Below are 27,256 nucleotides of genomic sequence, written 5' to 3'. Positions count from 1 at the left end.
ATCTCTGTAATGGCTTGGCTATCAGTAAAAAAACATGTATCCACTGTCTGCAGTATCTGACCATGTCCAGAAACATCTGGATTTCTTTCTGTGTTCTAGGATGACCCATTTGCAAGATCACAGCAATCCGATCTTGTGATACTTTCCTCAATCCTTTCTCAATTTTGTGTCCCAAATATTGAACTTCTTTTTGACAAAACTGTAATTTTGCTGGTGACTCCTAATGCCCACCTATTGCAAAATGGTTCAGTAGAGTAATTGTATCTGTCTCACATGCTTCTCGTGTTTTCGATGCCACCAATAGGTCATTGATATATTGCACTGATACTGAGTCTTGTAGCATAACCAATGCTTCTAGAATTTTTTCAAAATTTGATTCAAAATTGAAGGACTCTCTGCATACCCTTGAGGAACTCGGCACCATGCCAAAACGCGGTCTTCGAACTGGAAAGCAAATAGAGATTGGCTATCCTGACGCAAGGGTATCGAGAAAAATGCTTGACACAAATCAATCACTGTGAACCATTCCGCATCACAGGGAATTTGGTAAAGAATGACTGCTGCGTTAGGCACTATCGGACAACAAGGTACTACAATGTTATTAATTTTCCTCAAATCTTGCACAATTCTACATTTGCCACTTGGTTACTTAATTACCATAATAGGTGAATTATAAGGACTCGCTAGTATTTCTCCTAGAAAACCTTGTTCACTCATTTGCTCAATTACAGGAGTAACTCCCACAATGGTCTCAGGGCTCATTTTATACTGTGGTGTTTTTGGAAAATCTGCACCATGTTTGACCAAAATTTTAATAGGATCAACACCCTTCATCAATCTGATGTCTTTCCCTGTAAAATCCCACACATCAGTCATCACAGTATCTCTCAATTCAACAGGAAAATCCCTTGCTGTAAATAAAGGATACAAATCATTCACTCCTGTCCCTTGCCTTGCTAACATCACTTTGAAAGCAACACCTTCATCTGGTGTTTGGAAAGCAATACCTTCTGGTGTACAATAGATGGTGCAATTCATTTTACACAGTAAGTCCCTACCTAAAAGGTTCACTGGACCCGTATCACACACCACAACCAATGCAAATCTTTAAACTCTCCAACATGAACCTCCATTGGTTTAGTCACCGTAGTTCTAATATACTTGTTTGAAACGACTTCAACTTGGGTGGTTTCTCCCAAGAGGGGTAGGTTTGGATTTTCTGCTGCTCTCACAGTAGACCGGGTAGCACCAGTGTCCACAAGGATTGTAATATCCTTACCTTCCATTTTCCCATTCACAAAAGGACCTGATTGATCTACCTCTAGAGATGCGCCAAGCATGCTCCCTTCCTCCCACATCAGGCGCCATCGTTGAGATGAGTATGAATCACTCTGAGGACACTGCAACCAATATTGCGAAACCATTTGTACATTTTGATTCTTACCAACTTGTTCACTCGTGTGAAATTCAGCATTCACACTCTTTGTACCTGAGCATTCACATTATTTGGCATTGGAGCTTGGGGTACTAGAACCTGCTGTACCTGTGGTGTTACTACCGTTTGCTGTTGCAGCTGTTGTTGATTCACAACCACCTCATTCTGCATCTGTGGATTAAAATGTTGAACCATTCCATTATTTCGTAACAAAAACTTACACTCATTCTTCCAATGCCCTAACCTTTCGCACGCATGACAAGGATATTTCTTTTTCATCTCCTCTTTATTACCTTTAGCTCTACCTTTTCCTGGTAATTGCACTTGAATACCACCATTTGGTACAACATTCATACTAGTACCAGACCATTTTGAAAATTCAGATTTACCATTTCATCTGAAAACCTGTTTGAGAATAATCCACAAAATTCCCATTTTTCTGATGTGCCGCTTTCACTCGTGCCCACATCATTTTTTCTTTCAATTTCTTATGTCTTGACTCAAAATCATCACTACAAAACTTTGCGTACCTCAGTATTTCATCCCCTGTTTTATTTTGCCAACAAATCAAATGCTGCTGAATCATATTACTAATCTCAGGTTTCAACCCAAACAATCAATCAATCAATCATTTGTAAAGCGCACTACATACCCGAGAGTTTCTCATGGCGCTGGGGGGGGGCGGCGCTACTGATCGAACAGTCAGGTCTTGAGTATCCTCAGCTTCAGATGGCTGGTCTTCATCCAGTCGATGACGGCCTTCATTCCTTCGTGAAGGTTGGCTTTGGCGGTGATGGGGTCCTTGGTGAGGAAGAGGATCAGCGGAGTGTCATCGGCGTAGAAGATTATGTTGAGGTTGTGCTGTTGGGCTACGTGTGCGAGCGGGGCCATGTAAATGTTGAACTGCGTCGGGCTGAGGGAGGATCCCTGGGTTACTCCGCAGATGATCTTGGAGGCTTTGGAACGGAATGGGGGAGGCAGATGCTCTGGGTACTGCTGGAGTGGATGCGGGTGGTCCAATGCAGAGCTTGTCTCGGATGCCTGCGGCGTGGAGGAGTGCACGTAGTGTGCGATGGCAGATGGTGTCAAAGGCGGCAGAGAGGTCTAGGAGGATGAGTGATGCGGTCTCGCCGTTGTCACAAACTTTTACACAAAGTGTCCTTTATCTTTGCTAGTTATACTTTCAAAAGCACTATATTGTTTGAACACAGTCTTTCGTAATAAGCATGTACTGTTTCTTTTGCCTCCTGTGTCATTCTGTCAATTTTAAACCAATCTGTTTCCTTTCGGGAAATCTTCCTCTTCAAATAAGTAATCACTTGCTTATATTTTTTCATTACCTCTTCTAAAGGCGTGCCCGTTTTAACACCTCTTTCGGCCAATCAACTGCTATTTTACATTCAGTCCATAAGTCAGCTGGGACTACAATGTCAAACAAATCATCCAAATCTTTTAGCAAGACCTTTGAAACCTTTACAAACCTCTCTACCTGTTTGTACCACAAGACAGGCTTTTCTCTCAATCTGTGAAATTAATTCGCAAAAGACAATATGTCCTGTCTTGACCATGGAACATGAATATATACATTACCCGTAACTTCTCTCATTGGATATATCATTTCAGCAGGTTCCGTTTCCCTTAACGGAAGCAGAAGAAATGCAGTCGCACCCTTACTTGCAAGCATTTCTCCTTTCTTTTTCGCCCATCTACCTTTCCTTCATTCCAATTCACCCCATCTTTTCAGAGTATTAATCAACTCTTTTATTTGCAACCATTTACCAGATGCATTCAAACTCTCTAAGTCCTTATCACTAAAATTCAACTGATATGTCTTCTGTAAAGGTTTTGATTTTTCAATATTCACTCGTGGTTTAGATTTACTAAGTGCCATTCTTCCAACTCTTCTGGCGAAGGTTCCACTGAACCCCCTGTAACTGAAAATGTTTCTCTCAAATTTGACATTAATTTTCTAGGATCGATCTGTGCACTCCTTTTTGGTGTTTCAATCACATTTCAATTTACTGGAATGTCAATCAGTGACATACCCATTTCATTCAATTCTGATTCACTAACATTTCTAACACCATTCACTGGAACTGTCAATGCATGCACTTTTTAAATATTTTGACCCTCACTATACAACAGGACTATATGACCAATTGTCACTGGAACTGACAACGCTTCTGCATTTAAACTCATCTGTGGAGTAGTGTGGCTCACTGGTTAGAGGCGGCAGGCCTGAGAGCAGAAGTCAGCCTGGGACCAGGGTTCAATTCCCGACGCGGCAGGGTCGTGGACCTTGGTCAGCGGACTCGATAATTCTCGCTTCGGTGCTTACTCTAATCAGGGGTTCCACTCGGCAACTCTGGGCATTAGCTTGCCTAATCTCCACAACGGCCCCACCAATTCCGGGGATGCCTGGCTCCACCTTGGGGACTCCCAGCAAGGGACCATCCCACAGGGAAAGCCAGGACGGGTTCCCCAGAGTTATACAGCGCCGGGACGCCCCGTTGCTGGGGCAGCTGTGCGCTTTACAAGTATACTACATCTGATTCATTATCTGAGTCAATTCTTCTTTTGTTCTACTTAGTATCTCAATCTCCCTTTCCTGTGAAACTCTCGTCTTTTGTGAAGTCTGGAAGGCCAACTGAACTTGTGAAGCTTGTGATGCCTGTGGAACCTGTGGAACTTCTATTTGAATTAATGGTGCACTTCGATTAATCCCATCCAGACTCTCCTGATATGGTGGAGGTCTTTTCAATAACATCTCATCTATTAACTCATTATCAATTTCTTTCAGATCCATATCTAGTTTTGAAGCCTCTACATTATTTTTTTTCTCCTTGCACTTTCCGCCAACTTGTTCCTCAGCAATCATTACTGGATCTAATCCATCTATGATTACATCTTTTCTCCACCTTTTCATTGGAGCATCCCATTTAGCTTCTGACTACCATCTCATTGTGTTTCTATATTTCATCCCATTCCTATCTCTCTCCCTTCTGTATGCCTCATTTTCCCATTCCTCATGTGCCTCATACTGCATAGGACTAGGATTTGGTTTTAACAAATTATTTTGCCTACTCAAATTTTCCATAGTTTTTACATTAAAGGTACCATGCTCTGGTAAAGCTAAAACTCCATCGTCCTCTGTATATCTCACACAATTCTCTAACTATGTACACGTATGATATCCACGCTCTATCATCATAAGAGAAGCAGGTGATCTTGCAGGAGGTACAGGATTTCCCTCTCTAGTAACTATAGGTTTATCCTTTTTAAATAAATCTTGTATAATTTTTACTAGCTTCATTTTAAACTCTCTCTTTTCGCTAAATATTTCAGAAATCAAGGTAAATCCTTCCGTAATTCCCCTCACTCTATATGTTCACACTCAGCCAATACCAACGCAACTCACACTAACCAACCAATCACAGAACAATACACACCCGCTGTTCTGACCAATGCAAGCGCAGCTTTTTGTGATGTCAGTATAACTGATTCGACTGACCCCCTTTACAAAATAATACAGCAATGTACTACAAAGACTTTCTAAATAAATTCTTATTAGAAACGACACAAGAGGCTGCTACTTTGTCTGCTCCACTAAATAAAGAGATAGTTCGATCATTTCAGAGATAATTTCATATCCAGTAAAACAACAGCCAGCATCACTCTACTTCTCAATCAAGTGAAAGAGCGTCTTGGTACTCCTCTGGGCATGTTTCCCAAAGTTTCAGAAGAGGACTCTCGCGATTGTAGTCAAGTGAAAAGAGGTCTTGATACTCCTTTAGTTGTACTTTCTAAAGTTTCGGAAGAGGACTTCACTATTACATCCAGCTCACTTACTCACTTTGAAATAGGTCCCTTAGAATAATATCAACAGCCTTTCACGCTTCGATATTACAACAACGTACAAAGTACTTCGCCAGTGCAAAACTTTTCCACACTCTCCCTCTTCCCCTGAGGCTAAATCAACATCCCAGGATCTTAGGCAACTCTGTACCCGTACTTCCAAAGTACATAAAACAAAGATGCTACCTTTTCATATTAGTAACCAAAATCAATAATTCAACCATTAATTTGCCAAAATAATCAATATAAACCATCAGTCTGCTACCAAAACTGACCCAGCGATCTAGGACTAATAATATTCCACAGACAAAGCCCAATGTCATTACCCAACAAGTCCCTTCACGCTGGGTTAATGAATTACTAAACTAAATTCCCAATATACCAAACTACAATTTGTATTTTCATTTCTAATATACCAATTATAGTGATGCAATCTTTATATAGTCGACAGGGTTTGACAAATTAATACTTGGTTCTAAGAATGCTCATAAATCTAAATAAACACCACTAATAAAGACAAACTCACTTATATATTTATAAATTGTATCTAAAATAATGTGAATAAATACTCATCAATAGCAACATACAGTAAAATCATAGATCATCACAGAGTAAAAATATCAAAGAGATAAAGACAAGAACCCATCTCATCAGACGGTGCATAAAGGAGTGGAAAGGCGAAGAGGCAAAAGGTTCAGAGATAAATACATTTGCAAATGGTTATGCAAATTCAGTTTTTTATATATACTAACCCAGTTGAAATAGGAAACCTACTTCCTGGCCATGAGAGCAGTAAGGCCCCTCACCTCAAGAAGAGTTGAAGAGGCAAAGACTAAGGGCCAGATGTAGGTAATTCATATTTACCGACTCTTAAATACCGAATTTTACCGATTCGGTATTTAAGAGTCGGTAAATATGAAGGGGGGAGATGTAGGTATTACAGATTCTGTAAATACCGAATCGTTAAGATTCGGTATTTACCGATTCTGTAATTACAGATTCGGTATTTCCCATTGATTCCTATGGGCTTTGAAGCCCATAGGAATCAATGGGAAATACCGATTCTGTAATTACAGAATCGGTAAATACCGATTTTAGCAAGGGTGCAGGGGGTGTCACTTTGACACCCTCTAGCACCCCAAAGACGGGCATGTGAGCCATGTGGCACACAGATATGCCCTGAGGGCATGTCTGTCTGTCACATGGCTAGGTGTGCATGCACACATGTGCATGCACACCTGGATTCGGTATTTTACCACCCAATTGGATTGGGTGGTAAAATACCGAATCTGTAAGGCCTGTGGCACTCTCAGGAGTGCCACCTACATTTGGATATACCGAATCGGTAAAAATACCGATTCGGTATTTTACAGAATCGGTTAATTTACTGAATCTGTAAATTTACCGATTCTGTAAAATATATGCCCCTACATTTGAAAACCCAAATACCGGTCGGTAACGGCCAAATTCGGCCGTTACCGACCGGTATTTTGGCTCCTACATCTGGCCCTAAGTCAGGAATTCAGCAGACAGGAACAGCCAGCACAAGAATAGGAGACAGAAAACAAGGCCTCTCCTCATGCAGGTAGGAAAGCAAGTCACCATCTAACTCCGACAGACTAACCTAAACCCCTCCCTAAAACTCAGCTGTCCAACCTACACCCGTGTCAGAACAGAAGTTTTTTTTACATTTGGTTAAGGAAGGAGGTGTATTGTCACACCACATTCATCATGACCATCTTATTCAATGTCCTATTGTTTATTTATTCATGAAGTCAGCTTCCACCCCAGGAAATACATATTCGAGCCACTATCAAAATGTTCACTTTCTTCATGCCGGTCATGTAGCAAACTTTTTATAACATTTGTCCTTCCGTGCCGCATCCTAAGGAAATGTTCTTTTACTCGATGAAGAAACAGTTTCTTGCTGTTGACTCTTGGCAGGCACACAAGACCCATGAAGGACACTCATTTTCCACTTTTACCCTGTCTTTTAATTTCTTTGGATTTATTTCTTAATTTCATTAACCTCACATATTCTCTGCTGAGCAGAAAACCATGCTTCTACGGAAAACAAACACAGGTATTATTAATCACTTATAATACTTTCCATTACGCACCCTCCCAATGCTGCATTTATCGATGCGCACCCCAAGTTAATATTATTTTCCCAGCAAACCTTAATAAAGTGCACAAAAGCAACATGAGTCTTTTTCTTTTCATTTTGTCCGAAAGCATTTGCGGCCTAGTTCAGTGCTTTAGTACGTGCTTCACAGTAGCTATTCCCTCCATGTTAAGCACTTTTTCGCATTACTTTCTACTGCACACTGTTAATATTTGTTACTGAGGGTTCAATTCAAGCAGGTTTTATTTTGTGAAAAACCCGCTCCATCACACCGACAGGGGCAAAGTTGACTAAAAGATGACCTATGATTTAAACGATTCATTTGTGCCTGAGATATTGCTTACCCATATATCAGGGCTTTCTCTATGAATTTGTATCCATAGATATCGAAAGGTAACGGGGATCCTGGATCACATATTCCCCAAAGTGTAGGGCCAGTTCAGTATATGTGCCAGCGAAGGAAAACTCACATGATTTGTCTCCCTTAATGTGGAGGCCTGAGAGGGTCCAAAAGGTGGACAATAGGTGGGCCATTTTCCTCTGCTCATCTCGAATATCATTGAAATATATGATCATGTCATCCACATACAGTGAAATTGTGTGAACCGTGCCCACCCACCAGAATTCCCTGGTGTCTTGCTTCCTATCTAATTCTTTGTGCTATGGTTTCAACATCAAGGTTAAAGAGGAGGGGGAAGAGGAGAACCCTGCCAAGTGCTGTGCCAAATCATATAGGGTTGAGAAATGTGAAGACCTGTTCTAGCTCTGGCCAATGGGGGCTGTATGTATGGCTGATTTCATTTAGGCCTGAGTTCTTCTAAATCGAGTCAGCGTGGCAAGCATATAATTCTAGTTCAAGGAATTGTATGCTTGGTGGATATCTAAGGAAGAACAACTGGGAAGGGGATGGATAGCTCAGCTGGCATCCATGATCAGAAACAACTGCCTGATATTTAATGAGGTGTATCAGTAAGGTACAAATCCACATTGACCAGTATGTATTAGCTTGTGTAACAACGGACGTAGTCTGCAGGTGAGGATCTTACGAAGTATTTTGCACTCAGTCTTTAATATTGAAAGGGGGCGGTAAGAGGTCAGCTCTCGTGGGGGTTTCCTGGGTTTCAATAGTGATGTAACAAGCGCTTCCATGGTGGAGGGGTAGTAGTCCGGAATCTAAGTACGTATGATACAATTTTTCTAGTTGTGGGATTAGTTGAGTAGTTTAGGTAGAGTTGAATTCCACCGGAAGTCCATCAGATTCCGCTGTTTTATTATGTGCCAGTTCCTTCAGGGCCCCTCTAATTTCGTTCATCGTTATTGTGGAAGTTAGGTCCTCCCTGTCTGCTGCCTGTACATTGGTAAGCTGCGCCCCTTGAAAGAACTCCAGTAACTCTGTGGGGTAGGGGTGGAATGTGCAGACTATAAATCAGTGTAATAGTCTCAAAATGCAGTGTTAATTTTGAGCTGCATAACCACTGTTCCCAGAGCCAGGGGGTTTATTGCCAAAATCAGTGTGGGGGAGAGGTTTGGACAGATCATACGTGCCAATAGGGTACAAAATCTATCTGCTTCTATATGTACTCTCTGTGTGTAGTGGCTTAAACCCACCACTTTAAGACTTTCAGGTACCTTCTCATATTGTACCCTGGCCTCTTGCAATCTTGGCTCTGCGCCCTTGGTTTCGGATGCCTCTTTCTCAAGGGGTCCCAGTGATTCCTCCACTTCAATGAGATCTCAAAGTATCTCCCTTCTAACCCCTACAACTGTATTGATGGCTGTTCCCCTAACCACCACCTTGAATGCTTCTCACTCTATGGTGGGAGAGGAAGCAGTACCCACGTTCATCGTAAAATATGTATCTACTGTAGTTGCCAGGTTGTCACGTAAGATTCTTCCAATATGCTAGGTTGTAGCCACCATGTGGGGATTGGAGCTGGTACCCTGCCCCAGTCTAACAAGATCTCCAGGGGATTATGATCTGAGATGGTCTTGCCTAAGAAGGTGGCCTGGGCCATGTTTGGTTGGAGGTGCGTTGGGCATATTAAGCGATCTGATTGTGTGTGCAGGGTATGTGGATGTGAGTAAAAAGAGTATTTTCACATACCCTACTAATGGAAGCAAAACCCAAAGCTCTGGCAAAAAATGGCACCAACTCTCCAAAAGCAAAGATAAGTGAGTCCTCCATGGTAGTTGATGGAATAATACGCATAATAAAGAAAGGCAGAAGAGATGGCGCTCCAGGACCTAATGGAATCCCACAAGACATTTTTAAAAATGATCCGTCTTTTTTGGAGAAAGTATTTACTCAAACTATACAATTAAATAGAGCTCTTAAATTGTATCCCACTGAATTGGCAAGGCTAGATACTGACACCTATCTATAAAGGTGGAAATAAAGTTAATCCATCAAACTACAGGCGAAGCACCCTTCTGGACGTTGAAGCCAAATATCGCGCCGCACTCATTTTGGAAGACCTTAAGGAATGAACAGACAACCTTAATCTTATTCCAGTTTATTAGACAGGTTTTAGGCAAGTTATAGGGACAATATCAAACATCTTAGCCCTATTCTTGATGGCAAATAAAAGTAAACAGAGGAAACAACAACTTTACCTCTGTTTCATAGATTTGAAGGCTGCATTTGACAGTGTAGACCGTCACCTCCTTTGGAAAAAACTGCGAATCTGGAACATTCCCAAAAGGATACTACAGGGAATACTATTATTCTACTCGAATGCATAGATAAGAATCAAGATAGGAGACAGAACCAGACTATCAAGAAAGCTACATACGACAAAAGGCCTCAAACAGGGTTGCGTATTGGCGCCACATCTCTTTCATTTGTTTTTGTCCAACCTTGCTCAGAGGCTAGACAGCACTAACTCTCATCCGCCGAAACTTGGAGGACTAGCACTCATGCCGACGATCTGGTGTTAATGAGTCTAACAAAGATCGTCCTTCAAAGAGTCTTAAATGAAATGTCAGACTACATCTCTGAGAACAAACTAGAAATAAATACATTAAAAACTAAAACAATGGTGATTGGAAGTCGACAGAGATGCAAACAGATCATCTGGCTTAATGGCAGAAAATTAGAGGAAGTAAAGATCTACAAATATCTGGGATTTTATATAGACAATCTTCAAAAACCACACAGAGCATATGACTCAGAGAACTAGTGCACTTATATTCGCCTTCAGTCAACTGGCAAAAAAGTTGAAAGGCCCAACACATAAACCTCTACTAGCGGTGATGACGGCGAAAATTCTCCCTACGATAACATATGCTAGTGCCACTTTTCACAGCAAAGATGCAGAGCGTCTAAACCAACTAATAGTTTCCACGTATAAAAAGGTTTTTCAGGTAGAATGGTCAGCCTCTCCAGCACAGGTTCGTCTTGAATTCAGCCTAATAAATGAAAAAATAGGGAGAATGTATGCCACTGTAAATCTTTGGTGCCGGTTGAATGTGGCCACATCACCAATCAATAAAGCCCTCTGGACCGAAGTAGAAGATAACAGAAAATCACCCTATAATCAATATCTAAACAAATCCTTGTCTATAACCTGTACAAATGATTTATGGAACAAAAACCTGCCATTCCAGTCCTAAACAAGCAATAAGTAGCAAAAACTCACTCACTACTAACTGACAAAAACATCTTCAGGACAAGGTTGCATGCCTGGATGGTGATCAACAATTACAAGGCACTTGCACCAGCCCATTATTTGAACAAAGCATTTTCTATTTACCTGAAAAAGCAATTAATGGCTATACGCTTCGGAAAATTACCATCAATAGCGGATCAGCCTACTTCGGTATACAAAGGGACAAAATCATGTCGATTCTGCGGTTACCACAAAGAAGATTTCATTCATGTAATTTGTATATGCAACCAACTCCACAATGCTCGAGCCACGCTTCTTAGACAAACTTTGAAAGACAGAGGCATCAGGTCCTTTAGAGCCGCAATATTAGCATGCTTAAATCCATCGGACACACAACTAAACTGTAAATTTATCAAATTTATCAAAGGTTTTGTACAGGCACACAAAAGTTCGTTATTAGGACTGACCTCAGAAAAGGGACAATATGTGATAAAATATTTGTTAAACAATGATAATCTACGATTTTCTAATATTTTTGGGTGAAAAGGGACTTTTCTCTTTTTAATGTTTTAACTTCTATTTTAATACGTGTTTATATTGTTAAGATTTTAATTGACTAAACAATAAAAAAATTACAGTTACAGTTACATACCTTAATTCAGAGCGCGCAACGCATATGACAGTCCCCAACGATCCACCCATTGCTTCAAGATCTTGGCCTGATGGGCTGGTGCGGTCCCAGGCAGTGGAGGGTGTGACCTATCTTGCACCACGTTAAAGTCTTGCACCTGCGTTAAAGTCTCCCGCAAATACCCAGTAGTATGGGGTCCAATCAGCTAGAATCGTGGACAGGTGAGTGTAAAAAGCTTTGTGTTCTGTATTAGGTGCATAAATACAGCCAAAGACAATTTATAATGAGGCTGAAAAAATAAACTTGAAACAGAATTGGGTTAGGAATGTTTTCTTTCCCCCTGCATTTGATCATAATCGTGGGGTTGCTATATTGTGAATCAAATCTATGAAATTAAAAGATGTCTCTAGAGATTGTGATGATGTGGGTTATGGGTAGTAGTTAATATTATGTTGGAAAATAAGCATTTAACTTTATTGAATTGAAATTGGGTTACTGCTTGAGGGGGTTAAACCATACTCAAGCAGCAAGCACAATCTCTGACAGGGTGAAACAGAATAAAACCCAAAATCAGAGGGAGTTAAGAGGGTGAGCTTGAATGTGCTGTTAAAATTAGACCAATATAATTTCATACACCAAACCTTCCTTACCCCCAAAACACTAAGCAAAATATACCTGACCCGCTCAAGTGAGTTCCCCCGCTGTAAAGAGCCAGAGGTGGCATTCTTGCATATGGTTTGGATGTGCCCAGCTCTAGCCCCTTACTGGGTCAAAATACAAACCAAAATAAAAGATGCCATGGGATGGGAGGTACCAGGGTGAATTTGTTCAGCGTTATTGGAATTGCTACCTACTCCCAAGAATAAAAAAACTAAGCAGGACGTTTGCACTTTTCGGGCTCACACTAGCAAAATGATGAATTGCCATATCATGGCTGAGCCCCACCTCACAGCAGACTTAGGCTTGGATAAGAGATGTATGTGAATGGGCAACTGCAGAGGCGGGTCTAATGAAACAGGTTAGATGGGATGATAAGCTGGAGGATGATTTGTGAGCCTGGGCAACAATGATAGCAGACACAAGGGGTCCACTGACAACCAAGGCACCCAACTGAGCGGAACACAACATACAACACTGACCCTCAGATACCATATGTGTGGGAGACCGACGGAAGGGAACAATGAGATACAATAACTAATAGGCATTACCGGAACATTCTAGGGGGAAGGAACACTCTGACATGGAAGAGGGAGGGGAGGCTGGGAAGTTTAAGAGTTATTTTGGCATGCGATTTAGTAGATGAATGTATTACATTGTTAAGAACAAAGATGAACATGTTTGGTTGATGTTATCAGCTCATAAGAGTTGTAGATACGGAGGGGGCCTCCCCTCAACACTATGCTACCTCCTGAATGTAACTAAAGATTAAACAATAACTGTGTGTATCTATAAATGCCAATAAAGATATATTACACAAAACAATACGTGTTCTTAACTGTCTGGTAGCTTGGTACAAAGCAATAAGGCTTAACTTGGGGGTAATGTGTAAAGTCCCACACCAATTTAGAATTTAGGGGACATATGTACGTAGGCGTTTGCAAATCGCAAATGCGGAAATTCTGCGAATTTCTGCATTTGCGATTTGCAAAAGTGTGAAATGCTATGTAGGTAAAAATCTGGCATGCAAAATTGCTAATCGCAAAATTTGCGATTAGCAATTTTGCGCGTTTAGGATTCTGCGAATATCTATGCGAATTCGCAAGCTGTGGATCAGTAATTGCGAAAATCGCAAATACCGTCACGCAAAAAGTGAATCCGCAATTTCCAATGTAGGTAAAATTCGCAAATATCGAATTTCCAAAATTCACAATTTTGCACCTCGCAATTACCACCAACTCAGGCCAGGTGGTAACCAGGTGCAACCTATATAAAGTGGCCCATGATGCATCAGTGGTTTCTCACAATGGCTGGGCTCTATGTAATAGCCAGGAGGCTGCGCATCCGAGAGGCAGAACAGAGAAGGAGATGCCAGGAGAGGATCTACAGGACACGCATCACCCTCTTCCAACGCACTGAGGAGGACATCCATGTGCACTACAGGCTGCATCCAGACAGTATTCTTGAACTGATAGAGGAGCTGACACCCATGCCAGAGCACCCCACATACAGGGCCCACACCATCCCCACACACATACAGGTGTTGTGCTCACTGCACCTCCTGGCATCAGGGAGTTTCCAGGGGGTAATTGCCGCAGTGGGAGGGTGTCCCAGAGCGCTCTTTCTCGTTTCTTCCATGCTTTCCTTAATGCTATGATGCATAGAATGCATAACCACATAAAATTTCCAGACACACAGCAGGAACTTGACCAAACCAAACAGGATTTTTATCAATTTGTCTGATGCCAACTCTCACCTCAGACATGTGCCTATTGTGTTGCGCCAGCTGACGTTGAATTGACGATATGCCTTTGCTTTGCAGGCGCTGCACATGTAACATTTGGCCCTCCAGCCCAACAAAAACAGACTCAGAACCTGTGGTGGCACTGCAGGTGTTGTTCCGTGCCCTCGATCTGGCTCCACTGCCAGTCATGTTAGATATGGGTGTTTGCGATGTGCCCTGAGCTGCGCTAGGTGATACATCAGCATGTGGTTCGTCTTCAGCATCTGTGGACCCAGATTGCATTTGTATTAATGCAGGTACAGTTTTGCACCGTTTGGTTGGTACAGAAGGTGTGTCACGTGTGGCACCCTGGCTCTCCTGCACTGGCTGGTCCTCTGCTGATGCTGACTCTTCCACTGGTACAACAGTGTCCTGTGTTGTTGGTCCATCTGTAAAAAAAAATCACACAAGTTGTGTGTATTTTTTTTTTCTATAACGATTTATGATGACACTATTTACATGCCTGCTTGCCTATTTTGTGTACTTTGCATTGTGATTATGGACCTGTTTCCTACATACCCTTTGTATGTGTATCTGCCCCTATGTACATAACATATGACTACATTTCCCAAAATGCTTCACTGGGTATTACTAAATACATGGACCGGATTCCTATTCATGCATGAGGATTTTGGAGTTTGGGTGGGATGGCAATGCATTGTGTGATTTTGGCATGCATCTTACCTTCGGTTGTGTCTCTGGCTTCAGAGCTTTCCAGGTCAGCCACGCCCATCACTGCCTCTGGCCTTAGGGTTGTCTCCACCAACTCCTCCATGGGCGTCGGCTCAGGTGTAGTGGAGTTCCCGCCTCCAGTTGCTTTGGCTTCTGCCAATCTTGTGGCCACCCTCTCCTTGGACCTTTCCTCATATCATACCACCGCTTCCTGAGGACATCGGTGGTACGATGGGTAACGCCAATCGCATTTACTTTTTCCTGGATTTCTCCCCATATTTTCCTCTTTCTGGCTTCAGGCACACGAAGTGAGGCTTTTCCAAAAAGAAGATCATGGTGCCTCACCACCTCCTCTGTTAATACCTCCAACTCCCTCTCAAAAAATGTCTGCTTCCTTTTTCTGGATTGTTCTTCTGCCTGCTTCTCTTCACCTTCCTTTTCTGCAGCCTGTGAATCCATTTTGCACTGTTTGAGCTCAGAGCCAAATCCACACACCCTCCACTCTGTCTCTCAGCCAGCAACTGACTCTGGGACAGGTGCAGGCAATTAGGTGCAGTATGGAGACTCACACTTCCTGGTTGTACAATAAACATATAGTTCAAACATGTCTAATCAACGAGTTCTATCACAATGATCGGAGTGACTGTTGGTTGCAATATGTTTATTGTAGAATGTACTATAACCCATGTATATATCCCTCTTTCCTCCCATTACCCACCCTGTTTTCTCCCCTTGTTTTAAATAAATTGTACTGTGTTTTCCCTCTAAATGTTTGGGCTTGAAACCTGGTAGTAATATGAATAAGGCATGAATCACAATGTCCTGAAGATGATCCCGTTATGCTAGAATGGGGATCGAAACGCCGTCGGCACCTTACACTATATGTTTTGACTGTATTATATGGAAAGTCACAATAGTGTATTTTTTTAATCATTAATCTGCGAAACTTTGACTGTATGCAGATTTCCTTCTCTTGCCTGACACCTTTCTTGTTTGTCACACCTGTCTTTATGTGGTAGTAGGACACAGGCCGTGTCCCACTTGATATTGTACAGACAACTGACCATACTATGATATATGTTATTAAACCCTGTCCGGCTGGACAGATAATATAGATTCCAATGTTGATCTATATTTATTTCTTTCAACTATCCCTGACTACTGGGGGACCATTGTTCTTAGAAATGGTAAAAAATGTAAGCATAATGTCATGAAAGAGTATCCAGCAGTATTCAGTCAAAAAACTGGGATGTTTGCGCGGGTATGTGTATAGTATCAAGATTAGAAAAGATGTACAGCCGGTAGGAGGGAAAGTGAAGAATGTACCCTTGTCAGTTAGAGCTGATATGGAAAAGGAGCTGGCTATTTTGGAGAAGAAGAGTGGGATTGAAGATGCACAGGGAACAGAGTAGTCGGTACCCATGGTTGCAGCAAGAAAGAGTAATGGTGACTTGCGCCTTTGTGTCAATTTGAGAGTTTTGAATTAAGCTGTTGTAGTCTATAAGTATCCCATTCCAAAGACAGCTGAGATGTTTACACTGCTGGACAAGGCAAAGGTATTTTCTTCAATTGATTTCAAGTCCGCGTACCACCAGCAGGAGCTAGAAAATTGTCAAAAGAGCTGACAGCATTTGTAATGCCCTTCTGGACTTTTAGGTACTGGAGAATACCACTTTCCAGAGAGCAAAAGAAAAGGTGTTGAAGGATGCAGAAAGCATTAGGTTTATCAAGAAGACATCTTGATATTTGAAGACGATCGAGAAGAACATGATCTGCAAGTAAGGGAAGTATTGAGGAAGTTCAAAAAGGTTAACCTGACAATTAAAGGAGAGAAGCGTAAGCTCAGACCATCCCATATTGAGTATTTAGGACATGAGATCTCAGCAGACGGCCTAACACCAAAAGCGAATCTGGAGGAGGCTATAAGCAAGTTGGTGTCACCCACAAGCAGAAGAGTTGCAAATATTTTTTGGAACTGTGGAATATTACAATTAATTTATACCAGATTTTGCCATTGAGAAGTGAGAGAGTGAGGGAGCTGTTGAAGAAAGGTGTAGAATCTGTGTAAGAGCGGATGTGTGGAAAAGAATTTGAAATGATAATGTTCTCCAGAGTTTTGATCCTAATAGCAAACCTACACTTATAACAGATGCTAGTGTGAAGGGGGCTTAGGAGATGTGTTGGTGCAAGGTGAGGGTACAGGAGAGAGAAAGATAAGTTTTGCATCATGCAATTTTAAAGGACCTGAGACTTTATACTCAGTCATTAAGAGGGAGGCTTTGGCTATTAACAGGGCTATAACAAAAATGTTTCTCTGGGGCCGTGAGTCTACAGTAAAACTGATCATAAGCCTTTCAGGGAGATTTTGCACAAGAAGGGTATAGATGCGGCTTTCTACTAGGATCAGTAAGTGGGTGGTAGCACTTCAAGAGTACATGTTCGATGTGGTATACATACCAGGAGCTAGACATGCTGGTGGCAGATTTTTTGTCCGGATTGATCACAGACAAAGATGAGGAAGTAGTGGATGAGAACATAAAATACTTGCATGTGTGTGAGACTGAAGGGTTTTCATTTTCAGAGCTGCAGTGGAGAGCAGCAACTGGGAAAGATGAGATGCTGTAGAAAATATTCAGAAAATTGAAATCTGGTTGGTGTAAGAAGAGTGATGTGAATGAACAGTGTACGAAGTATTGGGAAGTAAGGGAGGAATTGTCAGAGAGTCAGGGCTTACTCTTTAGAGGGAGAAGATTAGTTACTCCTGAAGCCATGCATGGGAGATCTTCTTATGATGGCGCATGAAGGACATTTTGGGATGCCTAAAACTAAAGAACATTTGAGAATGGTGTTTGGTGGCCAGTAATGGATGTGAAGGTAGAGAGATGCATGAGGGTTTGTGTATAATACATGATGAGGGATAAAGGTCTCAAAGCAAGGGTTTAACCGATGACAGTAAGAAAACTACCCAAGGGCCCATGGGAAGAAGTAGCCGCGAACATTTTGGGAACCATATACTCAAAAAGAGGAGCAACTTATGTCCTAGCACTGCTTGACATGCACTCAAGGTGGCAGGAAATGATGTGCCCTGATGGTACTGAGACAAGGCATGTAATAACCTTCCGGAAAGACCTCCTTGAATGGGAAGGATTACCTGGATCACTACTGACAGACAATGGAGTTCAGTTAATCTCTAAGGAAATGGAAGTATTCTTAAAGAAGTATGGAATTGAACATAAGAAAATTGGCCTGTACATCCCGAGGCCAATGGAATGGTTGAGAGGTTTAATCAAGTTCAAAAGGAAACCATACAACTGGCTAACAGTTGTGGTGTGGGATGGACAGAGGAGGTGCACAAGAAAATTGAGATGTACAGTTTAACTTTCACTCAGTTGCAGGAAAACTCCCTTTGAGTTGTTTAGAGTGAGAAGGCTGAATAGAAAGGTGGCTCTGGGGGGGGGGGGTGGCTTGGTGCCGTAGCGAAATGGCGGATCCCTGGTGAGCTCCGCATATCCGCGGGACTCATTCACCTTTCTGCATCGCCTTTCTTCCTTGACGGAGCCGATTTTGCCGTTGGAAGATGTGTGGAACGCTTTGGTGTTGGTTGCAGAGTTTTCCGGCATGGGACGCCTGAGTTGCTGTTATCCTTGCTACTTTCTCCTCACAAGTCGCGGGTGGCCGCCATTTTAAAGCGCCGCACCCGCGATTTCTTCATACTTCGGTAATTCACTTCAACTGCTATTCTTCTGAGGCACGTCCTGTTTTAATGTATCTTGACCTGCTCCTCTTTTGTTTTCTGCGCTGTTTTTAGCAAAAATGAACTGTTTCTCCTCAAATTGGTGACATTTGACGATATTTTCCTTCAAGGGGGACATAAATGGCTGCTAGTTTGCTCTTGCTGCCCCTGTCCTGCTTTTGATATTGCTCTTTCCTCCTGCTATACTTTTGGAGAGCTTTTTTCTAGTGCCACTTCATTTACTGTCTTCCATTCAGGACTGCTCTGGGATATCTCTACTCATTTGTTTGCATTAATATTCCCAACGTTGAGGAGTATTGTCATAATTCACGGAATACATCACTTGAAGTCCTGTTCACCAGCAACGAGTTGGTTTTACAAGGACTTGAATGTTTGCTGGCATCTAATCCTGGCATTTTCTCTCCTGATGAAGATGTGGGCGGCCGCTATCAATAGCCGCTGAGCTCACATTTTGTTTTCATATTTTCTTCAAATATCACACAGATTTTTATTGTATTTCTTTGAGGAACATTGTGTGTGCATCCTTTGAGTTCTTTTTTCAGTTTGCACTCATCTCCGACTCCAATTCTGTTGGATCAGCCTGCTGTGTCCTTCACAGAGCTCTCTTGCCATTTCTGCTATTATGGCTCACAACTCACATTCTGCAAGATCCTCTGTCACGGGCACGAAACCTAAACATCATAAAAATGACCCACCATCTCCTATTCATTCCTCTCCTAAACCTGTTCTGGACTCTATCCTGGATGAAGTACGTCGTCTCCAGCCTTTTATGACCGCAACAAATGAAAAGCTGCGACAAATTGAAGAGAGGGGGATTGTTATGGAAAGTAAGGTCCTGGAATTAGAACAACGTGTTAGTGATATACAGGATATCTCCGCGAAGGTCCCATTGTTGGAGCAGGAAATTCATAAATTGAAAATTCACACTGAGGATTTGGAAAATCGTAACCGTCGTAAAAACCTAAGCCTTTATGGTGTGCCGGAAAATGTTGAAGGTCCAGACATGGTACTCTTTCTTCGAAAATTTCTTCCTGAGCTTCTGCCTTTTCCATCTGCAAATCTTCCTCTTAACATCCAAAGAGCGCATCGCCTAGGCCGTCCTACCTCTAATCCTGCGAGGACTCGTGGAAACATTATGTTATTCTTGGAATTTACTGAATTGATGACTGTCCTGAAGGCTGTTAAACTCAAACGTCGTCTTCTTTGGTCTGGGCATAACATCTTCATTTCTCAAGATATCTCCAATGCAACCAACGCACGTCGAAAGGAATTTCTAGCTCTCCGACCTCAGATGAGACACCTTAATATTCAATATGGAATTCTTCATCCTTGCTTCTGCAAGATTACACATAATGGGAGCTCACAATCCTTCGATGATCCTGAAAAGTTTAAGCTTTTTCTTCACTCCCTTTCTTCCGCTGGAATGGACATTAATGTTTGAGTGTTGTTGTTTTGCTCCTTTCCCTCTATCTTCCTAAACTTAACTTATTAGCTTTAACTTTTTCAATTTATATGTTTGTCTTTTCTCTACTGTTTCTGATATGTGTTACTGTCATTTCTTCTCATTCCTCTTCCCTATTCTCATCCCATTTTCTCTATTTCTCTTTTACTCGGTTCCCTCTTTACTGAGGCTCTCGTTCTCTTTCCTATTTTTCTTTTTGAGATCCACTTCACTCTGCGTTACCATGCTCTCCCCTCACGGTTCTTTCTTCTCGCCACAGGTCTGGCTGTTTTGCCCTGATCTGTTTGATCATTTCCTTCTTTTTCTTTCTCTCTTTCTCTTTCCCCTTTCTTCTCTTCATGCTCTCCTATTCATTTTATTTCTTGCTTCGTTCTGTCTGTTTCTCTTTCTGTTCTTGCTCTATCCCTTTTTTCTTTCCCTTTTTCTTCTTCTACATTATTTTTGATTATATACTCTTTTTTTCTTGCCTTTTTGTTCACTTTCCATCGCTCTCTATTATTGCTTTAGGGTTAATGTATACTAATACTGTGGGTTTTGCTGTTGGATTGTCTTTATGTAATTTTTATGTATGGTGTGTTCTTTTTTATAGTCATGTCCTTGAAGTGTATCTACCCCACTTGTCTTCCACCCTCCCAATCCTCCATTATGTGTAACTTTGTTACGTGGAACGTCCGGGGTCTTGGAAATCCAATCAAAAGACAAAAGGTACTGTCTCATTTATCTAAACTTAATTCTCAAATTGCTTTTCTTCAAGAAACTCATTGTACAGATGTGGAGTCGCTAAAGTTGAAAAGACAATGGGTGGGCCAAGTCGTTTTTTCTCCTACATCTAACAAGAAAGGGGGTGTTGCTATATTATTTCATAAAGCTTTATCAGTTCAAATTTTGTCTACTCAGAACGATGGTGATGGTCGATGGGTAATGGCTAAGATTGTGGTACAAAATAAAACATTAGTTTTGTTTAATATCTATGGTCCTGTTAAACCAGATCCCAAATTTTGGACTGATATTAAAATTCTTCTCTCCTCAATTGACTGTCCTAATATTGTGGTTGCTAGTGACTTTAACCAATGGTTAGACCCTTTTTCTGATAGACTGTCCAAATGCAAATTGCAACCTGATAAATCCCATAAATCTTTTCAATCGGCCATTGCCTCTCGTCCATTATACAATGTTTGGAAAACCTGTAATCCTGATTTACTTGAATACATTTTTTTCTCAAATATGCATCACACTCGTTCTAGAATTGATTATATTCTGGTTAGTAAATCCCTACTTCCATCTATTCAACAATCTGAAATCGGATCCATTTTTATTTCAGACCATACACCTGTTTATGCTGTTTTAGATCTTTCACTTACTTCCTCCAAATTTAGCAGATGGAAATGTAATACTTTTTTACTATCTGACTCAGCTTTTTTTTTTAAAGTCACTACTTTTATTAATGAATTCTTTACTTTCAATAATCCGTTAGATACTTCTGTTCCTAATAACTGGGATGCTTTTAAAGCTGCTCTCCGTGCCTTCACTATTTCTTATGTTTCAAAAAAGAAGAAGGCCACAAGAAATAAATATGAGGATCAACTACGCGCAATTAAAAGATTAGAGAATGTCTATTTTACCTCCAGGTCTCCTAATGCCCTTCATGATTTAATAGCAGCAAAAACTGAACTTAATAAATTAACAACAACTGAAGCATGTAATATTCTGCTTAATGTCAAGTCTAAATATCATGGAGGTCAAAATAAAGCGGGTAAGATGTTAGCAAACTACTTAAAAGTTAAGTCAGAACGTAAAACTGTTGGCCCTATTCTCAACGAGTCTACTAAAAAGCTAGTTTCATCAGATGAAGACATTGTTGAAGTCTTTCATGAATATTATCAATCTCTTTATTCTGATGTCACATTCTCCTCTACTCAAAATGTAAACACCTTTTTCTCAGCTCTCCCCTCCCCACCATCTCTTCCTGATGAATTTGACGCTTTAGAGAAAGATATTACTCTCCAGGAAGTAATAGATGCTATCCACTCTTTGAAAAAATCGAAGGCACCAGGCCCTGGTGGGTTACCTGTGGAATTTTATTCTACCTTTAACTCTATTTTTTCCCCCAAACTCTTACAGCTTTTTAACTCCTTTATTGCTGATGCTCGAGCTTCTGGGTCTTTTATGGATGCCTTAATAGTTATAATTCCTAAACCTGATAAAGATCATTCTTATTGTAAAAATTATCATCCTATATCATTAATTAATTATGACTGTAAAATTTTTGCTAAGATTCTTACGAGGCAACGTGTAAAGTATTTGTGCAACACTTCAAACATTAACACAGTGAAAAAACACCAAATGACTCCACACACAGTTATCAAAATAGAGAATAATCTTATAAATAAAACAAGACCAAACTGACCAAAATCCAATAAGTGGAAGTTGAGATATGGATTTCTGAAGAATAAATTGAAAGTTAGCTCTTAAGTGGGATATCTGGTGGTGCCTGACCGGGAGAAAGTCCAAAGTTTAGGCCTACAGTGATGGAACATGAGACCGATACAGGGACCCATTTCAGACCACTGAACAAAAGTACCTTAACCCAGATTACATCGTCAACGACGAAGATGTGAGGTGCAGTTGAAGCAATGCATCGGTGTTGAGCCATGAAGTGGATGAGATGCGTCAATTTTCTTCACGCAACTGCAGCGATGCATCGGTTCTTAGTGTGATGCGCTGGTTCTGAATTTGATGCACTACTGAGAGTATGCGTTGGTTCTGAGGGACATGCAATAGTTCAGAAGGCAATGTGCAGGTCCGCTACTCACAATGAGGATGCACCGAATCTGATCCGTGAAAAGGCAAAGATATGCCGGTTCCGAGCCATGCAAAAGTGAAGATGCACAGGTTCTGATGGAGATGCGTGGGTTGGCTTCAAGAAGCACCATAGGCCTCACTTCCAAGAGACCAGGACTGTGGTGGCACCACTTGGAAGGGCAGACTCACAGAAGGCAGAGTCCAGGTGCAGATGCAGGTAAAATGGAAATCTTTTATGTCCCTGAGACTTCATTCAGGAGGCAAGCCAGCAAGTCCTTGGAGTCACTCCGGGATCTAGGAGTGCAGGTCCAGTCCTTCTCACCCAGGCAGGGGAACAATAGGCCACAGGGCAGCACAGCAAGGCAGAAGCCCAGCAAAGCAACAGTCCAGCAGAGTGTCTGTCCTTTCAGCAGCACAACAGTTCTTCTTCCTGGCAGAGTGGTCACAGGTTCAGAAGTGCACTGAACTCATGGTGTCCGTGGTCCAGGACGTACACCCAGCTGGGCTTCTGAAGTAGGACAGACTTCAAATTAGGCTTTAAAGTGCACAGAGGTTCTACCTTTCTGCCCTGGCTCCAGACTCACTACATGGGGGTATGCAGACCTTTGTGAGGCACAGGACATCCAGCCTATTATATCTGCGGCGGAGACTGGCCTTCTATCGACCGGTCCGCTCCCTGCGTTCGGAATCCCTCTATAAAGCGGTGGTACCGCGGGTGAGGAAGGCCCATGTGGGAGGGCGTTCTTTTAGCTGCAGAGCTCCCCAGCTGTGGAATTCGCTCCCTCTTTTGCTTCGTAGCACTGCCAGTCTGCTCCAGTTCAGGAAAAGCCTGAAGACCTGGCTTTTTAATTTGTAGTTTGTTTTTATTGCTTATTCTTTTTATTGCTCTCCTTCTTTGTTTTTTTTTTCTTATTTTTGCTGTGTTGTGTTATTTTTACTCTGAGCTGCAGGTGGAAAGCGCCGGGACACTCATATCGAGTAGCCGTGCGCTATATAAAAGGCACATAACATAACATAACATAACCTACTCAGGTGTAGATGTGAGGATGTGTCCAGCTCCCCCCTCCCATGCTGCCCAGGAGTGCCCATCAAGAAGTAGATGGCCTCTCAGTCACACCTAAGCTCACTTCATATGTGGCTGTCTATGTCAATGCATAGATCCCAGCTGTCACCAACCCAGATGTGTATTCAGAGACAGGAGGCAGGCACAGAATGGCTAAAGTTAGAAACTTTCTAAAAGTGGAATTTTTAGACTTGCAATTTAAAATCCAACCTCACCATAAGTTGTGATTTTAAATTGTCCAGAGACACCAAACTTGAAAAATGATCTCTTCATAATTGGTAGTAACACTTAAACAATGTAATAAAGTATTCCCCATTTTATCCTGTGGGAAAGATAGGGCCTGCAGCAGTGAAAAATGAATTTGGGAGTTGTTCTTTACCAGGGCACGTCACACTTAACAGTACATACCCTGCCTTTTAAATGCATTGCACCCTGCACTCTGGGTTTCCCAGGGCCTACCTTAGAGTTGACTTATATGTAAAAAAGGAAAGGTTTAGGTCTGGCCAGAGGTTTATCTTGACACGTCTGAATGGCAGTGTAAATCGCACAGATAGGCTCTGCAATGGCAGCAGTGCTTACTTTGTAAAAATGCAGGAACCTTGTCACGAGGCCACAGCAGCTTGCACCAGCCATTTACACAGCTAGCGCTTCGAATTACAGTATCAACACTACTACTAACCATCACACTCCTATAAGTGTGACATTTTAGACTGTACTGTTCTAAACCCCAAAGCTATAGGAATTTCTTGAGCAACATGTGTTAGCCATTTTTAATGTATATTGAATTAATAAACTTTTGTTTTGCTGATCTCTAAGTTAGATTAACAGTGCAACCATGTGGCAGACTGTCATAAGAGTCGGCGTTGACAATTAAGTGCCGGTGCCAGGTGCCGGAAACCACCTGCTGAAATTAAGCTCTGAATGGCAGGCGTGAGCCATGGTTAGAGGACTTCTTAAGTGGATGCTACAATGAGTGCTGCAAGCCTACAATTAGCATTTAATTTACAGGCCCTGGGCACATGTAGTGCACTTTACTAGGGAGAGACAATCAGCTTCAGCGTGATCTGTCCCCGGGCGGTGCTCCATGGTAAAGTCCATTCCCTGTAGGGAGATGGACCACCTCAAAAGTTTAGGATTTTCACCCTTCATCTGCATGAGCCATCTGAGGGTCCTGTGGTCTGTCTGAACCAGGAAGTCAATCAGGACTTGTAAAGCACAGCTACTCACCTGCGAGGGTCTCAAGGCGCTAATTGTGAGTGCCAAACATGTATGGTCTGAACTTCTTCAGAATAATCAACAGCAGAAAGATCCCTTTTCACCATAGATATCAGTTAATCAAGGTAAATTATTTTACAAGACATAAGTATAAAAACCACTCAGTTATTATTAAAGTGTGGTACGAATGTGGGATCCCAAACAGGTAAACAATAATCATATAGAAACAAAACATGAGCACAATGAAAATTCAACTGTAATAGTTCACAATCTTTTCAATAAAAAGCCTATAGTGCCATCAAAATGTATATATTTCATTTTTCATCAGCAATAAAGTATCTATATAGTTCAAACACTCAATACATATCTTAAAAACAGATTTTCTAAAGTGCAGGTGCAGATGATTTAAAAACTCCTACAGAGTATCATACACATAATTATAAAATTCAGTACAAAATAAACAAAAGTTTTTAATATCCAATATCACATTGTGTTTAAAACTGGTTAAAAAGACAACAATGGTGTCTGTATTCAATGCTGTGGAAGAATTGTCGATGCAAAGTTTCAGTGGAAAAACAATTATTCATCACCTTCTTCAGAATAATCACAGGGCATTTCTAAACATCACTTATACCGATCAAATTGAAACAAAAAGGTATATTACTTCCTTGTTCATGAGAAGATCAACTTGCGAAGTAGAGACGTAGAACAATTGCTAACCAATGCATTCATGCATTACTTGGTGGGTTACGATATGGAATAGTTCATAAATAAAATCGAATATCCATCCAAAGGATTTCTGGTACATCCAAAATTCACAGGTCTGAGTATACCTTCTGTGATGGTGGGATTTTGAAGGCTATATATTACCTCCAAACCCTGCACAACCACATGTATCCAGTTGTTTCAATTGACCGAACACTTTATATGAAACTCAGCTCTTACGTATAGCGATTGTCAGTATCGCGGCCCACTTCAATATTTCAAGGGCTAAACTTCTTCAGGACCCAGACTATAGCAAAAGCTTCTCTTTCAATTTAACTCCACCTCTGTTCCTGTGGAAGTAACCTCCTATTGATGAAGGCTACCGGCTGCTCTAGGCACTCGTCATCCAGTTGTCTGAATACTACCCTATGCCATGCTCTGAAACATCAGTTTTCACAATTAATTGCTTGGAGACATCAGGGTGCCTGAGCACAGCTGCTGTGCACGTGGCTTCCTTGAGGGAATCAAAGGGTTTCTAACAAGTCTCTGTCCAGATCACTAATCTAGGCTGCTTCTTGGAAGTCAGCTCAGTTAAGAGGCAACAATGGTGCCATAAGCCTTAACAAAGCTCTGGTAGTAACCTCACATCTGTCCGGGATTTAGGTGTTTACCAGGCCATGACTGTCTCAGTCTTGGCCAGGAGAGGGCTGCACCTTGACCCCACCTACCAGGTGCCCCAGGTACACCGCAGCACCCTGCCCATTCTGGCATTTACTTGCCTTGATGATCAGGCCTGCCTATTTTTTACCACGGTTATTCTTGGTCTATCTGCACTCTTCCTTGGTTATAACATTTTTTCACAAGCTATTTTAACATGTTGAACTTTTGATCTTCATGTTTTTTCTCTTTTTTATCAATTGAATTGTGTATTTTCCTGTTTCCTTCGATAGTTTTAAATATTATGGATATGAACAATGTAAATTATTTTTCTCATGGCATTATTTGCAGCCTTGAAAAAGTTTCCATGAAACGAAACACGTGTCGGCTGCCAGTTCAACGCTTGGAAGAAAGACTGCTACATCAAATTGTTTCATTCTGACTATCTGTTATTGTTTTTTAACATTTACCTATACTCTTATTAAATTGATAAGGCAAGAACGCTATTGATGTCCTGCTGGTACTTTGAATTTTCTTATGTGAACAACTCTATGAATTAATACAAAATTGAATTAGAGTGCCGAGGTTTATCTCTGTTTGATTATTGTTGTCACTGGGTCCAATTGGAAGTCGAAAGTATATCCCACTGCATTTTTACAAATACACATATATCATAGATCTTTATATTTCACTGCTTATCATAAATGCAAATAAAAATATAAAACAACTGAAGTATAACAATTAAAATTAATATTGTTGAGTTAAAAACACGATTTTATTAAAATACAAACACAGTAGAAATGACCTAGCTTGGAACCTGTGTCTATTTGTT

Source organism: Lissotriton helveticus, chromosome 5_1, assembly GCF_964261635.1.
Source record: "Lissotriton helveticus chromosome 5_1, aLisHel1.1, whole genome shotgun sequence".
NCBI classification, from domain to species: Eukaryota; Metazoa; Chordata; class Amphibia; order Caudata; family Salamandridae; genus Lissotriton; species Lissotriton helveticus.
Note: the sequence above shows the minus strand (reverse complement) of the source record.